The following is a 22117-nucleotide window of genomic DNA, read 5'->3' as shown; positions in this document are numbered from 1 at the left end:
GAGATGGGACAAGTATTGTCTGAATTGTATGATATTTTCTAACGAGGCAATTTTATTACTCTTAATTACACACAATAATTTGACCTGGACTAATAAAGTTTTGCTTTTCTCTAAAGAGACCTCTAGAGGAATTATTTTAATGAACATATCCAAATGATTTATAATTATTGGGTCAATTATCAGTTTACACACAGGTACCTGAATTATTTCTGTTTTCTTAAGTAATAAAATCATTCCCAAGCAATTTTTTCACCCTGTTAAGATCAGAGATCTGGGGCTTCAAGGAATTTCAAATGTCATATTTTTGCATATGAGGAAACTGAGACTCAAAGAGTTTAGTTTAAGTGATTTGCCCAAAGTTATCCAGGTAGCAAGTGTGAAAGGTGAGATTTGAACCCACAGTCCCCTAACTCCAGACAGTGCTCTTCCTATTGTACCCTGCTAATGTGCTTAATAAATATTTTCTTCATAAATAATGTAAAAGTGAACTTCAGTATCCCAAAGTATATATTATATATATATAAAGTGTATGTATATATGTGTGTGTATGTATATAAGTATATATATTGAAGTTTATATGAGATATATATGTGTATATATGTATATATCAAAGTATACATATAGAGAGGGGGGGAGGGAGGGAAAGAGCAGTACCTATTAAAAATGTTTTACTACTCCATAGAAGACCTGGTTCTGTCCTTTACTTCCTTATAGGACAATGTAAAAACTCAGCAAGACCTTTTGGGAACAATCTCAGTTCTTGTGTTTGGATAGTAATTTTTCAGGGTTCATTAGCCACCTTGGTGACTGAAGTAAACATTTTTATTCATGTTTTCTCTGTCACCTACACATGATGTGATTATTTTCTGTTACAGCTGCTGTAGAAGGAATTCCAGCATTGAATGGGAGGATGACCAAATGACCTACAATCATGAAATCCTAGATCTGAAAGGGACCTAAGAGGTCATTTACTTCATACCTCACCAAAAGCATGACTCACATCTAAAATCCCTTCCGACTCTAAAGTCCTGATTCCAAAACATCTCATATATTCTCCTTGCCATTCCCTTGTGGACCCTAGTGTATCCTCAAGGTATGCCACAGGGCAAGTAATGAAATCTGAGTGGCTGAAAAGGAAACCTGTCATTCATTGTTTCCTCAGGGTATTCTAATGTCATGATGACTGTCCCCTAGAGAAGGGTTCTGGTAGGGATGGACGGAGGTTCTGGTTGTTGAAATTGAATGATTTCTAGGTCAGGGTCACTACATTGTGATTGGTACGGGTACTCCTTGGAGAGAGATGTAGGAAATGAGAAGTTAAATACATTTCCCTCCATCCCTCTATAATTTTTAAATAGAAATCAAACGGGTGGGGTTTTAATACCAAACCATCTTAGAGATAATTATAGGTATCTAATGCCACAGACAGAAAAAATATCAAGCAATTATTGTATTAGAATTTTTAAATATCTGATGTAACTATAGTGACATTGTTACAGAGTTAATTTCAAATTTTCACTTGGCTGCTTTAATTCATTTTCTTTTTTCTTTTTTTTTTTTGGTGGGGCAATGAGGGTTAAGTGACTTGCCCAGGGTCACACAGCTAGTAAGTGTCAAGTGTCTGAGGCCGGATTTGAACTTAGGTTCTCCTGAATCCAGGGCTGGTGCTTTAACTACTGTGCCACCTAGCTGCCCCAATTCATTTTCAAAAACATCCTCACACATTCCATCCATTATTTCTTAGCTGCCTTGTATTGTTCTTCTCCTTTCTTTCTCTCTTCTATTTCTCTTCTTAATCAAATGCTTCATCTGTTTTTTCCCCCTCTATCTCCTTTCCTGATTGTCAAACATTCATGTGACATACCAGTGAGGCATGTTCCTGCCAACTGATAGTAAAGATAGATGTGACCATTATAGGCATCCTCTCATGGATTGTGGTTTTAAACAATGATTGAGGGTCTAGCCAAAACTCAGTTAATTCTATCACAAGTGAAAGGATCTTCTAGCTCCTAGGTGTAGCATCTGCTGCTAATAAGTAGCTGTTTAACTTTGGGCAAATGACTACCTCTCTGAGCCTCAGTTCACCCATAAATGGAGATAACAATCTCTTCCTCACATGAAAGTATTAAATGATATGACAGATATAATGATAAATGGATTATGTATATAGGTAATGATGAGGATAGATAGATGATAGATAGATAGATAGATAGATAGATAGATAGATAGATAGATAGATAGATAGATAGATAGATGATAGATAGATGGATAGATGGATGGATGGAAGGATGGCTAGATAGATGATAGAGATGGGGATATAGTTTGCCAAACTGAATTCAATTCAATTCAATTCAGAGAAGGAAGATCTGGAAAGGCTGCTTAGAAGAGGAAGCATTTGAACTGGTATTGAAAGTTAGATAAGATGTTGACTGACAGAGATGTTTTCTCCATCTATATAACATCACCAACAGATAAAGGAAGGATATGCCAAAATGCCCTGAGGAAAGATCAGTGAGGCCAAGTCAGCCTCAGAGAAAAGAGGTAGAAAAGGACTCAACTCAAATCACATAGAAACAAATCACTGACAGGGCCATTTGACTTGAATGGAACCACATAATTAGATTCTCATGTAGCATTCTAAGTTCCCAGAACTATTTGTTCTGGCAACCATACAGTCCCCTAACTAGCCCAGGAGTTTAGGAGAGACACTTGAATATACTCATAACTAGATTTCCCAATAAGCTCTTGTCCATCTCTTGCTATGACTGCCGCTCACTTTCCTTATTAACAAGATGCCAAGTCTTGCTCCTGACAAGGCCCCAGAATGGCCAGGCTCTTTGTCTAAGGACTCTCACTCACAGTTATAGAATAGACAAAAATATATAGAATAGATATAAGCAATCAATAAAAAGTCAAAGAGACTCAGCCTTAAGCATCATGACCAGAACAAGTAGCAAGACTAGGTTTCCACCAGCCTCTAGGACAAGCCAGCTAGTGTTCCACTTCCAGACCCACTGCTTAGATAAGAAGGACATAGCATGATGTGGTAGAAAAGAGCATTGAATGGAAAGCTGAGAAGACTGGAGCTCTAGTCCTAGCTTCTCTGATGATCTAGATAACATAAGATAAGACATTTTTTAGCTCGAGACTAGGGATTCTTGACTGTTTTTTGCATCATAGACCTCTTTGGAAGTCTGATGAATTCTAGGGAGCCCCTCACAGCACAATTTGTAAAATACATAAAATAAAATGTAGAGGATTTCAAAGAAAAACAGTTATATTGACATAATCTTATAAATTTTTTTTTAAAAAAGGACAGACCCCAGGTTAAGAATTTCAGTTCTAAAATTTGCTTTCCTCACCTGGCAAATGAAGGGCAGAGTCCTTTCCAAGTCTAAAAACTGGTGATTCTATGAAATGGTACATGTTCCTTAGAGATCAGCTCTTTTCATTTCATTTCTCTCTCTACCTAATGATCCCCTAATAAATCACCAGCCAGCTGGTTTCTTCACCTTTGCTAACCCAAAGCCATTAACAACTTCTAAGAACCTCTTTTCTTCCTGTGTTTGTTTGTTTGTTTTATTCTTTCTATGTCGAAATCTCCAGTGGTTGGTAATTAAAGCAATGAACACTTTTTTTCCCCACCCTTTCAAAACACTGTGTAATTCTCATGACGGCTGAAAGAGAGAGAGAGAGAGAGAGAGAGAGAGAGAGAGAGAGAGAGAGAGAGAGAGAGAGAGAGAGAGAGAGAGAGAGACATTGCTCACTCTTGAGACTGCTGAGGAGAAATAAACAACATCTGTGGAAACACTGCATGAACATTTGAAAATTGTTTGAACTCAAGTCAGGAAACTTTGCTCTCACCCCAAAGCTCTGCTAAGAGGTTTAGAATCCTAGGCCCTTTGATTGGTGGTGGTTCAGGTATTAATTGGAATTATTGTCTGCAAACAGAATTTCAAAGCCTGTTCTTTCCACCCCCCCTAGACAATTCCTACTAATCTCTTAAAGGTATTTCCAAGAAGAGCTCAAGAAGGGGAAAAACTGGGGGTTTCAGGACTAGTAATCCTTTCAAATAGGCTCAGCTATGGCAGGCTGGGAGAGCATGTTAAAATAACAGCCTTTTCACCCAGGGATCAGAGAAATGCTGCATGGATTCATTTCAGTCTCCCCAGACCAAGTTGTATTCAAGGTCAGGACTACCAGGATGGTCTCTGTTTACTGGACTATGCAAGAGACATACCTGTTTGAAAAAGCATCTGTGTCTTGCCAAGGAGTAAAGAGACAGAGCCCAGAAAAATAGGAGGCAATATGGAATAGTGGGAATAGCACACTTCTTTTACTTAGAAGGCCTGTGTTCAACTTACTACCTGAGCAAATCACTAAACCTATTGGAATGACCCTCAGTTTCCTTATCTGTAAAACAGAGACAAGAGGACTTTTTCTTTCTATCTCACAGAGTTATTGTAAGAAAAGAGCTTTGGGTACCTCCAAGTGCTCTTTAACTGTGAATTTAGAGATCAAACAAGTATCCCCAGAGATCTTAGTCTAATTCTTGGACATCTCTCCCCATCCTATGTCTAAACAATGCTTTTTGTGGAAAAAAAAAAAGATCGAGGAGTTTTAGTGGCCTGAAAATGTCATCTAAGTCAAATCGGTGCTGAAAACAAACAAATGAAAAAGCTAATATCATCTTAGCCTGCACTGAGATGTAGGGTGTTCAAAATGAGGGATCTGATAGTTTGGTTGTAATCTGTCTTGATTTGATAATGTCGATTGTGCTTGAATTTGGGCATTGCATTTTAAGGAGGCCACTGACAGGCTGGAGAGATTCCAAGAGAGAAATAGCAGGACAGTGAGAAGACTAGAAAACATGCCCTACAAGAACTGGGGAAGATAGGAAGGATGTTTAAGCAGAACATTCCATTGGGAAGAGAGGGGAGCTCTCTCAGTATTTGAAGGGTTGTCCATAATGTGTCTGTAAGGTAGACTTATAATGTTTGTCACCAAAGGGTAAAACAAAGAACAGTGGATAGAAGGTGGAGAGAGGGAGAGTTTGGTTCAATATATGAAAAAATGCTAAATAAATGTGATTATTCAAAAGCAGGTAACCTATACCTCAAAGCCCATTCACATAAGACTTCTCATTTGTGTAGACTGATTATTCAAGAGTCTGTCCTTGCATGAGGGGTGGAGCTGGCCAAAGCTTAGTTTCTAGGAAGAAGCCACAAAGTTCCAAATGCTGACATGATTAAAGCAACTTCTCTACATGTTGTATTCTTCCCAGAATATTTCTTTTCCTTAAGGGATCTGAAGAAAGTCTGGAACTATGTTTTTTTCTTTCACAAAGCTGGAAGCCAAAAGACTAGATCTTGTGGATAAAGCACTGGTCCTCGATTCAGGAAGATCTGAGTCCAAATCTGTCCTCAGACACTTGAAACTTACTAGCTGTGTGACCCTGGGCAAGTCACTTAACCCTCATTGCCCTGGAAAAAAAGACTGGATCTTTCTTCTCTTAAGCTTTTTGCCAACTCCACCCCTTATATGGGCATGCAACATTTGAATACGCAATCTCCACCAATGAGAAGAGTTCCATGCAGATGGACTTTGAGGTATAGGTTATAGGTGTAATGGTCTACGGTCTACTTCTAGATGATGAGTTCCCCCTCACTGAAGATCTTCAAGTAGGGACTGGATTAACGCTTTTCTGGGATGTTATAGAAGATATCACTATTTAAGTATGGAATACCCTCCAAATTCCATCACACTCTGTAATTCTTTGATATAACAGGCTATTATTAACATGAATTATTTGGCAGTGGCTGTCATTTCACTACCATATATAGTAGAGATTATGGGTGGGACAGAGAGGAGGAAAGAAAGAAGCATTGTTCCATCTTCTACCCATACCAAGGAACAGCAAGAGGGTATAGATAGCCCAGACATCTCTAGACCATTTACTGAACAAGCAAACAGTATAGTCCGGAGTATAAAGATGTGACAGCAACATCAAAGTATCTACCATTATCCTCAACTCTAATGACTTGATCCTCAAAGGGCTAGCTTTAAGAAAAATTGGTAAGTAAACAGAGTCTTATCTTGGCTTCCTCCTGCCTTCCTTCTCTTATTCTGAGTTTCCATGTCACCATCCCTTCATTCCCCTGTGGTGTTTGTACTAGGTTCTATGGTACCCCAGACCATTATTCTTAGTTATCAATTAATCCATCAACTAAGGTTCTAATTGATAAAGACAAACAGCACTACATTGGAGTTATTTTCAAGAGTCAATGAAATACCTTTAAGACCAAAAGTCTGTAATTGCCAAAGGAATAATTGTAATGGTGGAATTTCAGGCATAGGGGTAAATGAAAAATGGGAACTAGTATTGTAGAGCAACTTCCTAATGAGCTTGACTTTAGAACAGTAAAATATCTAAACTTTCTGCCTTTAACTATTCTACCTTTCCACATATTTAGGATATACCTATGTCTAGGAACAGATGAAAATTAGGGATCTAGGGATATAAGTAACTAGACACTGTGAGGGGAAAGCAAAGACAGATGCATAAAAGTTTTTAGTTTAGAGGTTTTAAGAAGTACCTTCAGTGGTAATGAAAAATTTGTGAGCTACTAAAAACATTCTGTGGAAAGACAATTGGGAAACACAGAAGGCATTAATGCTTTAGGTAGAGGTTATAGAGGTGACACCTAAGGTCACTTCCAGGTCTGATATTTTATTATTTTGTGGTTTTAGAATCCAGAGTGGCATGAGGACCTACCTGGTTCCTACTAAACCACCTTTTGCAAGCCAATGCTTATTCCGCTTATGTTTAATGGTGTTAATGACAATGGGGTAAATGTGAAGTCTAATTTGGTTATGTACCTTAGCTGAAGGAAAGGCAGAGTCCTTGCCTTAAGTTTTGAGAGAGAGAGAGAGAGAGAGAGAGAGAGAGAGAGAGAGAGAGAGAGAGAGAAAGAGAGAAGGCCATACAAAGGGGGGTGATAAAAGTGAAGGGTCTAGAAACAATGTTGTATGAGAGTCATGATCCAGTCCTGGCCTTTTGCCTCAGAGAATAATACCAGTTTCTGTGGACTCTAAATTCCCTTGAAATTATCCAGGAAACCTTTTATTTGGCTTCAGGGTCTTCATCTATCCCTACTTATTAAACCTTCAATGATCCATCAACTTCAGCTTGAGGCAGCTAGCCTCAGGACTTCTTTTGACACTGAGTCAGCCACAACCATAAACATGCTGCATTATAATCCTTAATTAATCAGCCCCAAGTACTGCCTTTAAGACATACAATCTGTGTCATCCTGAGCAAGTCCCTTTGACTCTTAGTACTTTAGGCAACTGTCTATGACTACTAGTCACAAAGAAACTACCAACCTCCATTGGGAAAGGGAGTTTTTCTCACCTAGGAGATACCTAAGTCAATGAAATCATAGGTCTGGTTTTTAAAATGAGGATAGTAATACTTCAAAGACTACTTGATGGAATTGTTGTGAGATATATGGCACAATGTTTATAAAATCATAGGTCCTGTCCCTATCTCTTTCTTCTGCCACTGCTTCTTGACACTAGGTGATCTAATGTAGTATCTGCTCTCTCTTTCTGTTTATTTTCTGTCTGCCAAATGCATCAAACTATTAGAGCAGATTTTCTAAAGTTTATTTATAAGGAAAAATAAAATATAGAGAATTTAGAAGTAATATGGCTAGATAAAATTAGAAGTGTGTATAGGAAAACAAAAAAGTTCAGAAATGGCATAAACCATAATTTTGTTATCATCTTATTAAATTTAATATATACTTTTTATTGACAAATACTATGAAATGAATGTTCATAACTTTATATACCATTCCAATTTCATTACCCTTTATTTGTGATTGTTAAGCTTATAATAATTTTATTTTTAAGTATGTAAAAAAACCATGTGGTTGCTTCAGCATAAATAAGATTATAAATATAATAAGCCATGTTTAAATTAATAAAAAGCATGATTACATCAGGTGCTAAAAAGGTTTTTTAAAAACCCAAACTTATTTTATATTGAAAATTCTAGAAATCAGGGGAATAAATGGAGCTTTCCTTAATATAGTAAGTAATAATTATCTAAATGTAAGAACAAATATTATATATAATGGAAAAACATGAGAGTCCTTTCCAATAAGTTCAAAGGTAAAGTAAAGATACCTTGCTTTATACTACTACTATTTAACAGAGTGCTCGAAATAGTAGTTATAGCAGTAAAACAAGCAAAATAAATAGAATAATTAAGCATAGTCAAAAAGGAAACAAATTTATTATTTTTATAGACAATATAATGGTGTACTTAGAGAACCCTAAGGAGTCAACTAAAACAATTAAAATAATTCCGTTTCTATGTTTAAACATCAAAATATATCATGAAGATAATGAAAGAGAAATTCTATTCAAAATCACTACAAAAGTTATAAAATTTGGAGGAATTTACTAAGATTCACCCAAGGATTATATGAAATTAGCAATAAAATGTTTTACAGAAATAAAGACAGACCTAAGTAATTGGATAAATATTAATCACTTATTGGGAAGTCATCAGGATACTATAATGACAGTTCTACCTAAATTAATTTACTTATTCAATGCTGTGCAAATTAATCTTCCAAAAGAATGTTGTATTATAGAGCTAGAAAAAAATAGCAAAAGAAAAAGAATTCCAAGGGTCATAATGATAAAAGGTGGGTAGGAAGAGATTCTCTTGTTTCTAGATCTCATACTGTACAATAATACAGTAATCACTAAAATGATTTTTTTTACTGAGTCAAAAAGAGAAAGATCAATCAATGGAATAAATTATGTATACAACATACAGAAGCCAGCAAAGAGTGGTACTGTGTTTACTAAACACAAAGACCCCAGTTACTGAAGGAAGGACTCGCTATTTGACAAAAACTGCTAGGAAAACTAGATGGCAGTCTAGCACACGTTTGGTTTAATTCAACACCTCCCAGCATATACCAAGACAAATTCCAAATGGATGTTATTGGTGGTGAGTCATTATGCAGTCATGTCCTACTCTTTGTGACTTCATTTGGGGTTTTCCTGGCAAAGATACTCAAGTGGTTTGCTATTTCCTTATTTAGCTCACTTTACAGATGGGAAAACTGAGGCAAACAGAGTTAAATGACTTGCCCAGAGTCACACAGTTAGTATCTAAGGTGAAATTTGAACTCAGGAAGATGAATCTTCCTGATTCTAAGCTCAGCACTCTATCCACTGTGCCACCTAGCTGCCCCTCCAAAGGTAAAATAACCTACTTATGAAAGGTCATAGGATCAATAAATTGGAGGGGTTAAGAAAAAATTATATTTTGGATCTATGGATATGTGAAGAATTTGTGACCAATCAGTGACAAAGAGTATCACATTAAGATAAAGTGAGCATTGACTTCTTCTTGAGGGCCAGAAATGACATATGAGGAGGGTGTCACAGGTTGGGTGAAGCATAGGGCATCTCTGCTGACTAAGTGGCTATATGATTGTCATACAATGGTCACCTGCTTGTGTTGGAAAAGAAAGAGTGGCCTTGAAATGCAAAAATAAGTTGGGGGACTTTCCAAAGCATTAAGGCATCCCACCCATGCTAGGTTTGGACATGGAAGTAGAGTAAAGCAGGATGGATATTTTTTTTTTGCTTTGTCAGCATTGTTGGGGTTGAGTGAGCTTCATAACTGGCCACAAAGAAAAGAAAAAAAAAGGATCCTATTCCCAGGGAGCTCATAAATCTAATGGGGAAGATAAACTGAAAACAACTAAGTATACAAAAAAATAGACCAGACAAATTAGATGTAATCCAGAGAAAAATTATACTAGCACTAAAGGGGATATAAAAAAGTTTATGGAAAAGGTACTGGGATTTCAAGAAAGCCAGGAGATGGTAATAAAGAAGGAGAACATTCACATATGGGGGACAGACAGTGAAAATTCACTGGGAGATGAAAAGTCATGGATAATCAAACTCACTGATACATTCTTATAATCCCAGGTACACTCTCAATTTAGTAATCCTTAAGAGCTCCTTTTTTTTTCTGGTAGGCCTATGGATATTAGGCCCACATTTATACCTGATCACTAACTGTATTCACCTCATCTAAGAGAAAGATATGCATTTGGTTACCATTTACAAAAATGACACTATGCCACAGTGTTATGCCCACTTTACAGAAAATGAAACTGAGGTAAGACAGAAATTAAGTGATTTGTCCACCATTACACAGCTAGTAAGTATCTGGGGCTGGCCTCAGACTTGACACTTATTAGCTGTGTGACCCTGGGCAAGTCACTTAACCGTCATTGCCCTGTCCCCCCAAAAAAAATTTTAAGTGAAGGTTCAAGGAGTATAACAGGCTTTTAAATTAGTCTCACAGAAAAGTAATCCTTCTCCTTTGTTCCTCTACCTTTTTATGCTAATTTATTAATCTGGGATCCATGACCTTGGTAAGTTTTTAAAAAATATTTTGAAAACATTTCAGCATAATTGGTTTTCTTTGTAATCCTATTTATTTTATGTATTTAAAAATATTATCCTCAGCAGTCCATAGGCATAATCAGACTAACAAAGGGTTCCATAATACAAAAAAAAGGTTAAGAACCCATGCCTTAAGCTCATTTCTACAGTGTTTTTCCCTGTATCTTTAGAAACACAGACTAAATATTCCAGCTCCTCATAAGTTCCATAATATCCACAGGTCAGTGCCCTGAACAGAGAAAGTCCTCAATAAATATTTGTTGATGCTGAAAACAGATTATCTACAACCTCTCCCTGTTAAAATCCTTTAAGACCCAACTCAAGGACTATCTCTTCCATGAAATTTTCCCCAATCCTAGAGCCCCAACTATCCATTTTACCACCTCACACAATCAGCACAAAATGTAGTTATTTGTGATGTGAAAATAATACAATAAACAATTAAAGAAAAATCATTTGAGCAGGAGGGCACAGAAGTTACTATGGTGACTTCTAGCTGCTGAAGGAGCTTGTATTATTTTCACACATGCTAAATTTTGCTACCCTGAAGCAAAACCCTTTCACCTCCTTACAGGCCTGCCTGATTTTCCACACACACCCTCAAAGCTAGAAAATGGTGATCACATAGTTAGAGTTAGAAGGCACCTTGGATACCACCTAATCAACTCCATTTATTTTTAAAGGGAAGCAAATTAATGAGGCATCCCCCTGACCTAAGCTCTCTTCCCTCTTTGAACTGTCTCTTCACCATAATACATTTTGACTTGTAATATTATAATTGTGTCCATGGCTATCATACTATATACTTCTTGAAGATGAGGGGGTCTGCAACTCTGTTTTTGTAGCAAGTATAGTTTTTGTAGCAAATAGTAACTGTAGAGAATGCAAATCAAAATGTATTTTTCAGTGGCTAGGAGAAATAAAGTCAAGCCTAGCATTTGTAACCTGGAGCATATCATGTTTCCTGATATGTGGATACAGAATTCTTTATTCTGCTTGATGCTACTGCTCCTGTGCCTTTTCTTAGCCAAAGATGTGACATTAGTTAGAAAAAGGATGTCTCAGATAACTTAATAAGTAGCATTCAAGTATTTGAAGGGTTGTTGTTATTCACTTTGGGGACCTTAACTGAATTATTGTTAAAGCATTTCTGTACGGTTCAATGAAATAGAGCTGGCATTTAATAATGTGCTCCTAGGTCTGTTAAATACTGTTAAATTATAGAATTACAGTCCTGTACACCTGTTCTTGACCTCCATTTTTTCTACTTCTTCTACCCAGAGGCAAGAAATGAATGCCATCAATTGGTCAAGTTATAAACAAATGTTTATTGAGCCCCTATCATAGATGAGACAGGGCATCTAGGCAAACTATATGTCTAAAAAGCAATTCCTTCTACAACATAACCAATAAGAAGCCATCTGGTCATTGCTTCAACATGTTCAATAGAAAGAAAGGACAATAGCTCCCCAGTTCAATTATTCCTCATTGGATAGCACTGATTACAAGACTTTCCTCTTATGGAAAAATCTCCTTGTTGGGCAGTACTGTATAATGGAAAGTGTGTTGAATTAGTAGACAAGAGACTCAGGTTTTAGTCCCAGCTATATACTTCTTGTGTAACCTTGAACATTTTATTTAACCTTTCTAGATTGATTTTTTTTCTTTGTAAAATGAAGGGGTTAGACTGGATAACCTCTCTTTGGGGTTCTTTACCTAGTGTCCTTGAACTTGTATCCATATATAGAGATATATATTGTATATATACATATATACATATTAGTAACTGTATTTTAATAAAATTGGTTTCTTTCGTAATCCTATGCATTTTATGTATTTAAAAACATTATTCTGAGAAATCCATAAGTGCCACTAAGCTAACAAAGAAGGTCATGCCACCCCCCAAAAAAGGTCAATTACCCCTGCACTACTCTTTCCCAACTCCAATTTTCCATGAGTCTGAGTTCTATTTCATTTACTAAACATTTGATCTCAACCATACTACTGAACTTCTCAGAGCATTAGTTTCCTTATTGTTGTTGTTTGTCCTTCATTCTCAAAGAGGAACATGACATCAGAAAGTGATTCCATGCCTTACAGTGAATTGGATTTAAGTGAGAGAGGGCTGTGCAAAGTCACCTTCCTCACTCTCTCCTCCAGAGCCATCTGGGTCCAGTGGAAAGATATGCATCAGGAAGACTGAAGATGGCCCCAGATGTTTGAGGCAATTGGGGTTAAGTGACTAGTCCAGGGTCACACGGCTAGCAAATGTCAAGTATCTGAGGATGGATTTGAATTCACATCCTCCTGAATCCAGAGCCAGTGCTCTACCATGTTGCCACCTACCTGCCTTAGTTTCCTTATATCTTAAATGGGAATAATAACGCCTACCTCAAAAGAGGCACTGTAAGAATCAAATAAGCTTAGAGACTGGAAGTACTTTGAAAAATAAAAATTGCTTTATAAATATAAAAATATTTTTGCTATTTTATTCTACATGCAGTTTGGGGCTTGCCAGAATTCCATGGAAATGTGAGACACAGCACTTGTCCTTTAGTAGATGTCTCTCTGGTTGGAAAGACAGTGAAAAGATAGTTATCTTTCCTTCATAACATAAAATCAGAAAAGATGATAAAAAGAATAGCCAATGTTAGAGGGAAATTGAGCAGACAAGCATACTAATACACTATTGGTAGAGCTATGAATTGGTCTAGTCATGGAATAATTTGAATATGTTCAAGAAAAGTCATTAAACTTCATAACCTTTGACTCGATTATCTGTCTATTGGGCATATCCCCCATGATTCCAATGAGAGAAATAGATATCCCATAATAACCAAATATTATCAGCATATTTTGTGTAGCAAAAAAACTGGAAACAAAATGGAGTCTCATCTATTCAGGAAAAGCTGAACAAAGTGTGGTATGTTGATATCATGGAACATTATTTTGCTTTAAAATTACAATTATGAGGAACTTGTATGGGCACCCATATGAACTAAGGCAGACTGAAGAAAATAGTCGAGACAATGACATACGAAATGATGACAATAATGTTAATGAAGTAACACTAAAAGGAAGTTGAACTTAGATGAATTGTGAAAACTAAACTTCCCTCTCTACCTCAGCAGAGAAGTAAGGGACTGTGCATAATGCTTCATATGCATATATTAACACAAAGGTTTGTGGGTGGGTTTTTTTGGTTTTTTTCAGCACGTCATAGTACCATAGATCTAAAGCTGCAAAGGATCTCAGAGATCATCTAGTCCAACTTCTTCATTTTACAGATGAGGAAACTAAGGCAGAGGAAAGTTAAGTTTCTTGCCCCAGGTCATACAGATGACAAGGACCAAAAGTGGTATTTGAATTTAGGATATCTAACTCTAGAACCAGTGCTCTACCCACTGTACTATGCTATTGTTACTTCATCATTCTTCTTTGTTATAAGGGAGGAATTAGTAGCATACGGAGAGTACATCGAAATATAGAGGAGCATAGAAATCAAATTATATCCATTTTTTCTCAGACCTACATTCTGAGTCAAATGAAAGGTATAGACTATAGGGGCTTTGGTTCCATAGTATAGATACCATTGTTTCCAAAATTATCCCCTATCAGTTCATAGCTCATAGGTAAGTACTCTTTACAAACAACATCTACAGATTACCTTGGTCTCCTTGTTTCAAAAGGAAATCCATGGAATTCCTGTGATTTGGGAACGTCCTATCTCTAATGTAGTTGGAATTTACTTCCCATCAATAGCCTGTGTTTAGGACAAAATAGAGAGTTCTTGGCATTGGACATATTCTCCCCATTATGGAGCAGAAATGCATCATGATTTCTCTAAGGAATTTTAAATGGCTCCATATTGCTTAAGGAAACACAGCATTAGAATATGAGCTCCTTGAGGGAAGGGTCTATGTTTTTGACTTTCTTTTTTTTTCTCTAACATGCAGCACAGTTCCTGACATATAGTAAGTGTTTAATAAATGCTTGTTGACTGACTGACTAACATTGCTTGGCACTCAAAGCCCTCCAAAATCTGTCCTCAATCTCCCTTTCCTTATTACTTTATCATGCTCTCTACCGAACTATTGGCTCCATTCAGAAATCAGGTGGCAAAATACCATAGACATTCATTTGCTTTTCATGTTTGGGACAGCTTTTCTGGTATGGGCAGAGGGATACACAAATAATGTGGGGGAGGGGAGAAAGATTCAGAGCCACTAGCATGCAAATAGCTGAGTTTCAGAGCTCATTTTCGTTCTGTTTCTGCTCTCACATGGGAAAAACCAATTAAGACTCCACAGCAGTAAATCAAAGATGCCTAGAAAGGGAGACCAAACTGCCAAAGTAATTCACCATCTGCTACCAATGCAAGCCCAACTCATTCAGTTACTGTCATCGATCCTGCCAGAGAGCCACTCAGACTGCTAGGGAGCTGAGGAAAAGTGCGCCCATTCTTAATGCTCAGTGCTGTCACAGTGACAAGGGAACCTGGGCTTGCACATACATCATTTTCTTTATCTGTGAGGTTGGTAAAGAAGAGGGAGGTGGAGAACAGGAGAGTATCATTAAAATCTAAGCTCATTGTCAGTAGGGATTCTTTCATTCTTTCTACTTGTGGCCCCAAAGCTTAGTGGAGTGCCTGGCACATAAGAGGAGTTTAATAAATGCTAGTATGTTGATTGATTAATCCCCTATTGCCAAGCTTTTAAGAACCCAGAGCAGCTAGGAGACTTCCGTAGTGTATTATGTCCTAAGGGTATCAGAAGGGTTGTTGGATGGGCCAATCAGGGCGGTCCTTGGTTCAGAACTCTGGACAGGTCCTAGGTAAATGTTGACTATACTTCTGACTTAATCTACTCTTTCAGTTCATGGGATCATAGATTTAAAACTCAAAGAGGCCTCAGTAGCCATCTACTCCAACCCCACCATTTTACATATGAAGAAACTGAGGCTCACAGAGGTTAAGTGACTTGTCTAAGATCATATAGCTAGGAAATGACAGAGAAAGATTTGAACACAAGTTCTCAAACTCCAAATATAGCATTGGCAATCAAGCTTAGTCAGACAAGGGAGCCACCATTGCTTCCAAGTTGTTCTCAACATCTAAAAATAGCACTATGTGAGATTGTGTGAAGTATGGTCCCACATCTCCAGGATACACCAATGTGATACAGAGAGACAGCATTTGTAAGAGATAAACACTGAGAGATTTATTACTGGAATTCAGTTACTGGATGAACACATTGAGGAATTCTAAAAGCTTTTTTCTGAACATGAATGTCTCTGGGGGTAGGGAGATTATAGGGAGCACTAAGTCTGAGGTATGGGCCTCTCCAGACCACGTGGACTAACCAAAGCTACCCAGTGCCCTTGGTTTGCACTCATTAGATCATTTGTGATTGCACTGATTAAGCTATATGTAGCATAGGGTTAGCTTGACTTCCCCTTTAAAATACTGTATTTGGCCAACGTCTTCCCCATCTCTACTTCATCTTATCCTTCATTAAATAAGTATTGGGGTAGGTAGGAAGGTTGGAGATGTATAAATTGATCAATAATTCTGAGTGTATATACCCAGAATGGAGGCCTCCCTGGGCTATTTCCCTTCCTACGCTACACTTTCCTTAGATTAGGTGGAAGGTATATCACAATATTGATATTCTTTTGGTATGCTGTCTATAAAGGCCACTTAGAAGGTTATTATGATGTGAAGTTCATTGTCTTCTCCAGATGTCCAACTCAGAGTTGAGATTGGGAGCAACCTAATTTGCAAATACCTACTTCTCACCTTTCCACATTATTTACTGTTCAAAAGGTCTACAGGCCAGTTAACTGATGCTTGATCTTGATGAGATTATCTCATCATTACTCCTAACAATGAAATTATTTCTGCTGAGAGTTTACCAAGTTAAACAAGGTGATCAAGGCAATCCTTGATTTTCTGGACTGGGGTCCCTCCTATGCAGCTGGACATAGGCCCTCATGTTTTGCTGAGTGATATGCTCTCAACCACAAAGCACACTTTGCATAACATTTTATCTTTAACAGTCTGGAGGCTATTGACAAGCCAATACAAAGACAGATGCATCAACCTAGATTGTGCTGAAATTGATAAAGCCAAATCTCAGGAGAAATTCTGTCCAGAGCTTGTATCCGAGACATATCAGCAGAGATATTAATATACCAACACTAGCAGAAAAAACCCAAGAAGCAGCCAAAATTGTTCTCACAATTTTTTAAAAACTTCCTCCTTTTATCTCCTTAACACCTTCAGTAAAGGGGTGATTTAATTGCTGATTTCTCTCCCTTTGGAAACAAAAAAAAATGACTATAGTGTGACATGGAAACAAACAAACAAACAAAAGCTAATATAGCCTTGAACCACATAAAGAGAGAAATAGCTTCCAGAAATAAGAAGATGATGAGTCCTCTGACCTCCAACCTGGTCAGATCACATCTAGAGGATTCTGTTTAGTTCCAGAGGCACAATACAAGGAGGACATTGATAAGCTGGACAATATGCAGAGGAGTGCAGTCAGCATGGTGAAGGGCCTGGGGTACATGTCATATGACCATCTTGAAAAGAACTATAAATGGTTATCATAGAAATAGAAAATTCAGAAGGAACATGATAGCTGTCTTTTTGTATTTGAAGGGCTTTTCAGGGGAAAGAGCTATTAGACTTGTCTTTTTTGGTCCCAGAGGGAAGAACCAGGAGGAGTGAATGGCAAGTGTAAAGAGTCAACTTTGAGTTAGATATCAGGAAAAACTTCCTAATAATTAGTCCCAACCAGAAGTGAAATGGACTACCTTGAAAAGTGGTAGATTATGTCTCCTTGGAGGTCTTCAAGCAGACACTAGATGACTACTTGTCAGGCATGTTATAGTAGCTATTCCTTTCAAGTATGGATTGAACTAATGGCCACTGAAGTCTTATCTGTCTCTAAACTTTTGTGATTCTGCAATCTTACTTAGTTTGAAAAGGTGCCATATTAAATGGCTGTGGAAGCTGGTAGGTGTGAGAGAGAGATAAGTTCAGGAATTTGTATTTGTAAGTGTTCTCCTCTTTATCATCTAGTTTCAAAGGCTGTATTCTACTAAGAAAATAACTAAAGTTTCCACACTCTTTGACCCAGAGATCACACTGGTGGACATGTGCCCCAAAGAGATAAAGGGTAAAAAGAAAGATCCCATTCACCAAAACATTAATAATAGTACATTTTATAATAGCAAAGAACTAGAAACAAAGTAGAAGCCCATTTATTTGGAAATGACTAAATACATTGTGATACATGAACATAATGGATTATTAACTGAGCTGTAAGAAATGATGAATATGAAGAACTCAGAGACCATGAGAAGATTTATATCAATTGATACAAAGTAAAGTAAGCAGAACCAGGGAAATAATGCACACAATGACTGCAATATACATGAATCACAAAGATGGGGGAAAAATGAAACTACATAAAGACTAAACTTGGCACCAGAAAAGAGATTAGAAAATGTACCTTCCTCACTTCTTTGCAGAGGTAGGGGATTATAGGTATGAAACATTACTTATATTTTCAGATTTGAGCTTTCACTTACTTACCTTTGGACAAGTCACCTCATGTTTCCAAGTCACAAATTCCTCATCTATAGATCAAATAATCTTAGGGTCCTTTCAAGGTTTAAACCCTATATTTCTGTAATTTGTTCAATAAGCAATGAGAATTTACTAAAGGTTTCTGATGGGGGAGTGGTATGGACAAAGCTGTGAATTAGATTAATCTGATGGCATGGATAGGATGATTTTAAATAGTGCTCAGGAAAATGGTGAATGATTAACATTTGTTTTTCCTTTAAGGAAAAGGGTGGGGGGGAGATGCCCCTTATTTAAATGCCAACTTTATCCCTGGATGTGAATAGTACTATGAAGAAAGGGTGAAAGCAGTCTAACCAGAAAGCACATACAAGATTGCTTTTATTCTAATTTCTGAAAATTAATAAGGTGGCTAAATACATTCACAGTCAAGTGCTCAGGGAATCAGGGGCGCACCACCCATTACTGTTAATGCACCTCAAATATGATTCCCCCATACATTCTGCTAGAAATCTAACCCTTAATTGTCTCCTTACACTTCATTCCATACTTCTCCTCTCAAATACCATAAACTTCTTTATATTATCTGTCAAAATATTTACACTGTATTCACTAACAAGCAGCAATACCTCTAAAAGAAAGATGCTTTCTCTATTTCTTCGAACACAACACAGGTATAATGGACCTATAAATTTGTTTGTTAATGTCTCCTTGAAGCATAAAATCATTCTTCCCCCCCGCCTTCATTCAGCTTACCAAAAGCATTAACCCAGAATTGAAGCTGAGTACTTACTCCAGCTCTTTTATTTCCCTATTATTGCTCCTTGCCCGAAAGAGAAATGTGAGCAGTCCAGACAAGATCTTTTGGGCTTTTTATGCATCTCAATTTATCCCACGTACATATTTCTTAAAGCTTTCATCACAAATGTGTCTCACTGGCCTGAGATTTCTCCTTTACATCTCAGCAATTTCTCATTAATTTTTGCATCTTCCTTCTTCTCAAAATGCTTTCTCTACATGATCTTATTAACAGGGGGCAGAATTATTACATTCCTCATTTAAAGTGATTTCTTTAAGCCTTCTAAAGTGACTGAAATTTACCAGTCCTGGCCCTGTCATTTTTCACTGTCAAAGCATGAAATTTTACTCCCAAGTAACTTGGCTGGAAAGACAGGTTTTCACATGGATCAACACTTCTTTGTTTCAGATATATTTATACAAAGGGTGATGTCGGTATAAGTAAAATATTCTGTTACCAATTTGACATGTGATATTTTAATCAATAGTGTATTTTGTCTATGACATTACAATAGTCATAATACAGAGAGACACAGAGAGAAAGAGAAAGGCGGCGGGGGGGGGGGATGCCAAACACTGTGCTAAGCACTGGGGATACAAAGAATGGCATGAGAATCCCTACCCTCAAGGAGCTCATAATCCAATGAGGGGAGAAAACACATAGAAAGAATCTGAAAAGTAATATACCTCTTTCATCTCTTCCTTTCCATTCATTCACTCATTCATTAAACAATGACTGAATACCAACTATAATATATAGACCCTCTGATATACATGAGAAGAAATGGAGGATGCAACTGTGTTAATTTAATTCAAAGAAGCATGTGAGTGCGGGCATTTGAACAGGGATTATGATGTTATCAACATTTAAATGTACGTTTATGAGAATTTTCCATTTTGAAGGGAAATATCTCTGAGGAATTCTGAGAATATTACAGAAATGAAATTAATCTCAGCAACATCATACTTGAGTGAATAATTGCTCCATCTATTTATACCTCTCTCTCAGGAATGCAGAGTGCTAACTAGACTGAGAGGACTTCTCTTTCTCCTTATCTCAGGCCTTTAACAGCATTTTAGAGATGATAGAAGGTTAAGTCATTTCTTTACAGGGCCCACAGAAGAAAAAAATTAGTCAAAATTTAGTTTTCTCTCTTTTTTGATGCTTATCTTACATGTCAGCTCTTTAAAAAATAAAATACTTTAACACAATTTAATCCAGCAAGCATTATGCACCTGTATAAGTCACTAGGCTAAGAAATGGCAGTTACACAACTGAAACAAACATTAAGGTCTCCAAATAGAGATTGAGAGCCTGTAGGGTCCTCTGGTCCACCCAGATGATGTCCCTTCATTTAAGGACTTTTCATTCTACCTTCAGATACAGATAATCATTATATACTCTAAAAAGATCTGATTCAGTACTGGATCAATCATTCAACCAACAAGTATTATGAGTGCCTACTATGTGCAGTGTCTTTTCTTCAACCAACAAGTATTGTGGAGTACCTACTATGTGTGAGGCTCTTTCTTCTGGGCACTATAACTGATACATAAGAAATTGAATACATTATTCCTACCCTTAAAACACTTATAATTTAATTGGAAAAAGGACAAATGAATGAAAAAGCATTTACCAAGTGCTTATTATGTGCCAAGCACTGTGCTAGGAGCTAAAGATACACATTATTTTTTTTTTAATCAGTCTCAGTGACCTCATATTCTAAGTGGGAGAGACAACTACCTTAGGTCAGATGGAAGATCCAGAAATCCTGAGGGTGTTTCAGCAGGGAGGATGGCAAAGTCAAAGGAAAATAACATAACTGAAACTATTAAGAGAAATGCAGTGGGGCAGCTAGGTGGCACAGTGGGTAGAGCACCGGCCCTGGAGTCAGGAGGACCTGAGTTCAAACCCGACTTCAGACATTTAACGCTTACTAGCTGTGTGACCCTGGGCATGTCACTTAATCCCAATTGCCTCACCAAAAAAAAAAAAAAAAGAGAGAGAGAGAGAGAGAGAAATGCGGTATACCAGGAAAGATTTTTAAAAAGGAGAGCTCACTCTAGCCTGGGTAGGGATAGAGGAGTATTAGGATTTAGATAAGCAAGACAGTAAAGTGTATGTGTGTATGTAGAGGTGGGAGGGAGACAATAATAGAAATGGAAGATTTAGTGGAGATAGGAGAGGCAGACAGGATGAGCAAAGGCACAGCATGTAGGGGAAACAGAGGACAATGTGGAGACCAAACTGATGGATTGAAGGGTAAATTGGAGGGAATATAAAAGATAAAACTGCATGGATTAGTTATGCTTTCCTAGGTTCTCAATTGGTTATGGGTTAGAGTAGCAACCAAACAACTATTAATAGAATTTAATACAAATAACACCCAGGATCTTTTTTCCTATGGGACATGGGACCAAAATTATAGCTAGAGCAAGGAGAAAACAGCATTACTCACACAGAATTCTACCAATTCCAGCAATTAGAGGAAGAAGTTCACCTGTTTTCCCATATTTCAATATTTTGATACTTCTCAAAACTTATGTTTCACCATTTTTCCCTTTATTTCTCTATCTCCACCATATATTCCATAACTCTCTTTCCCTCCCTAGGAAACATTTCAAAATGTTGGATTTCTTAGCTGATTCTCTTGCAAGTTTCCATTCTTACTTTATTATATTTTTATTTTACTACTTCAACTATGATGGTTTCAGAGACTACTGAGAAAAAACATGCAACGACTATAAATGAGGTTTAAAGGAAAGAAAGGGAGTAAAATACAAGTAGGCCTATTCCATTTAGGGGTGAAAGGGAGGAAGGAAATGCATTATTTGGAATGGTCATACTTGGTAGCCCTATGTACCCATTGCAAATATTTAAACCTCTCCTAGACAGTTCTAATAGAGTGTTTGTACAGCAGAATAGCTTGACAATAACACAAGATCCATTAAGCAAACTCATATGCTTCACTTTCTTTTTTTTTAATTAATAAAGTATTTTATTTTTTTTTCTGTTACGTGTCAAGATAGTTCTCAACCTTTGTTTATACAAGCTTTACAATTTCAGATTTTTCTCCCTCCCTCCCCCCCTCCCCTAGACAGCAGGTAATCTGATATAGGTTATATATATATATATATATATATATATATATATATATATATACATATACATAATAGCATTAATCCTATTTCTGCATTAGTCATATTATAAGAGAA

The 22117-nt window shown here is 37.0% G+C and overlaps 1 protein-coding gene across 1 annotated transcript in view; it reads right to left on the bottom strand.

Annotated features, from left to right (window-relative positions):
- Positions 1-22117, bottom strand: part of SH2D4B (SH2 domain containing 4B) — a 189491-nt gene that overhangs the window by 5853 nt on the left and 161521 nt on the right. The gene's annotated exons all lie outside the window — the stretch shown is intronic.

This window comes from Dromiciops gliroides, chromosome 2, assembly GCF_019393635.1.
Source record: "Dromiciops gliroides isolate mDroGli1 chromosome 2, mDroGli1.pri, whole genome shotgun sequence".
NCBI classification, from domain to species: domain Eukaryota; kingdom Metazoa; phylum Chordata; class Mammalia; order Microbiotheria; family Microbiotheriidae; genus Dromiciops; species Dromiciops gliroides.
This window is presented reverse-complemented; position numbering and strand designations above follow the sequence as displayed.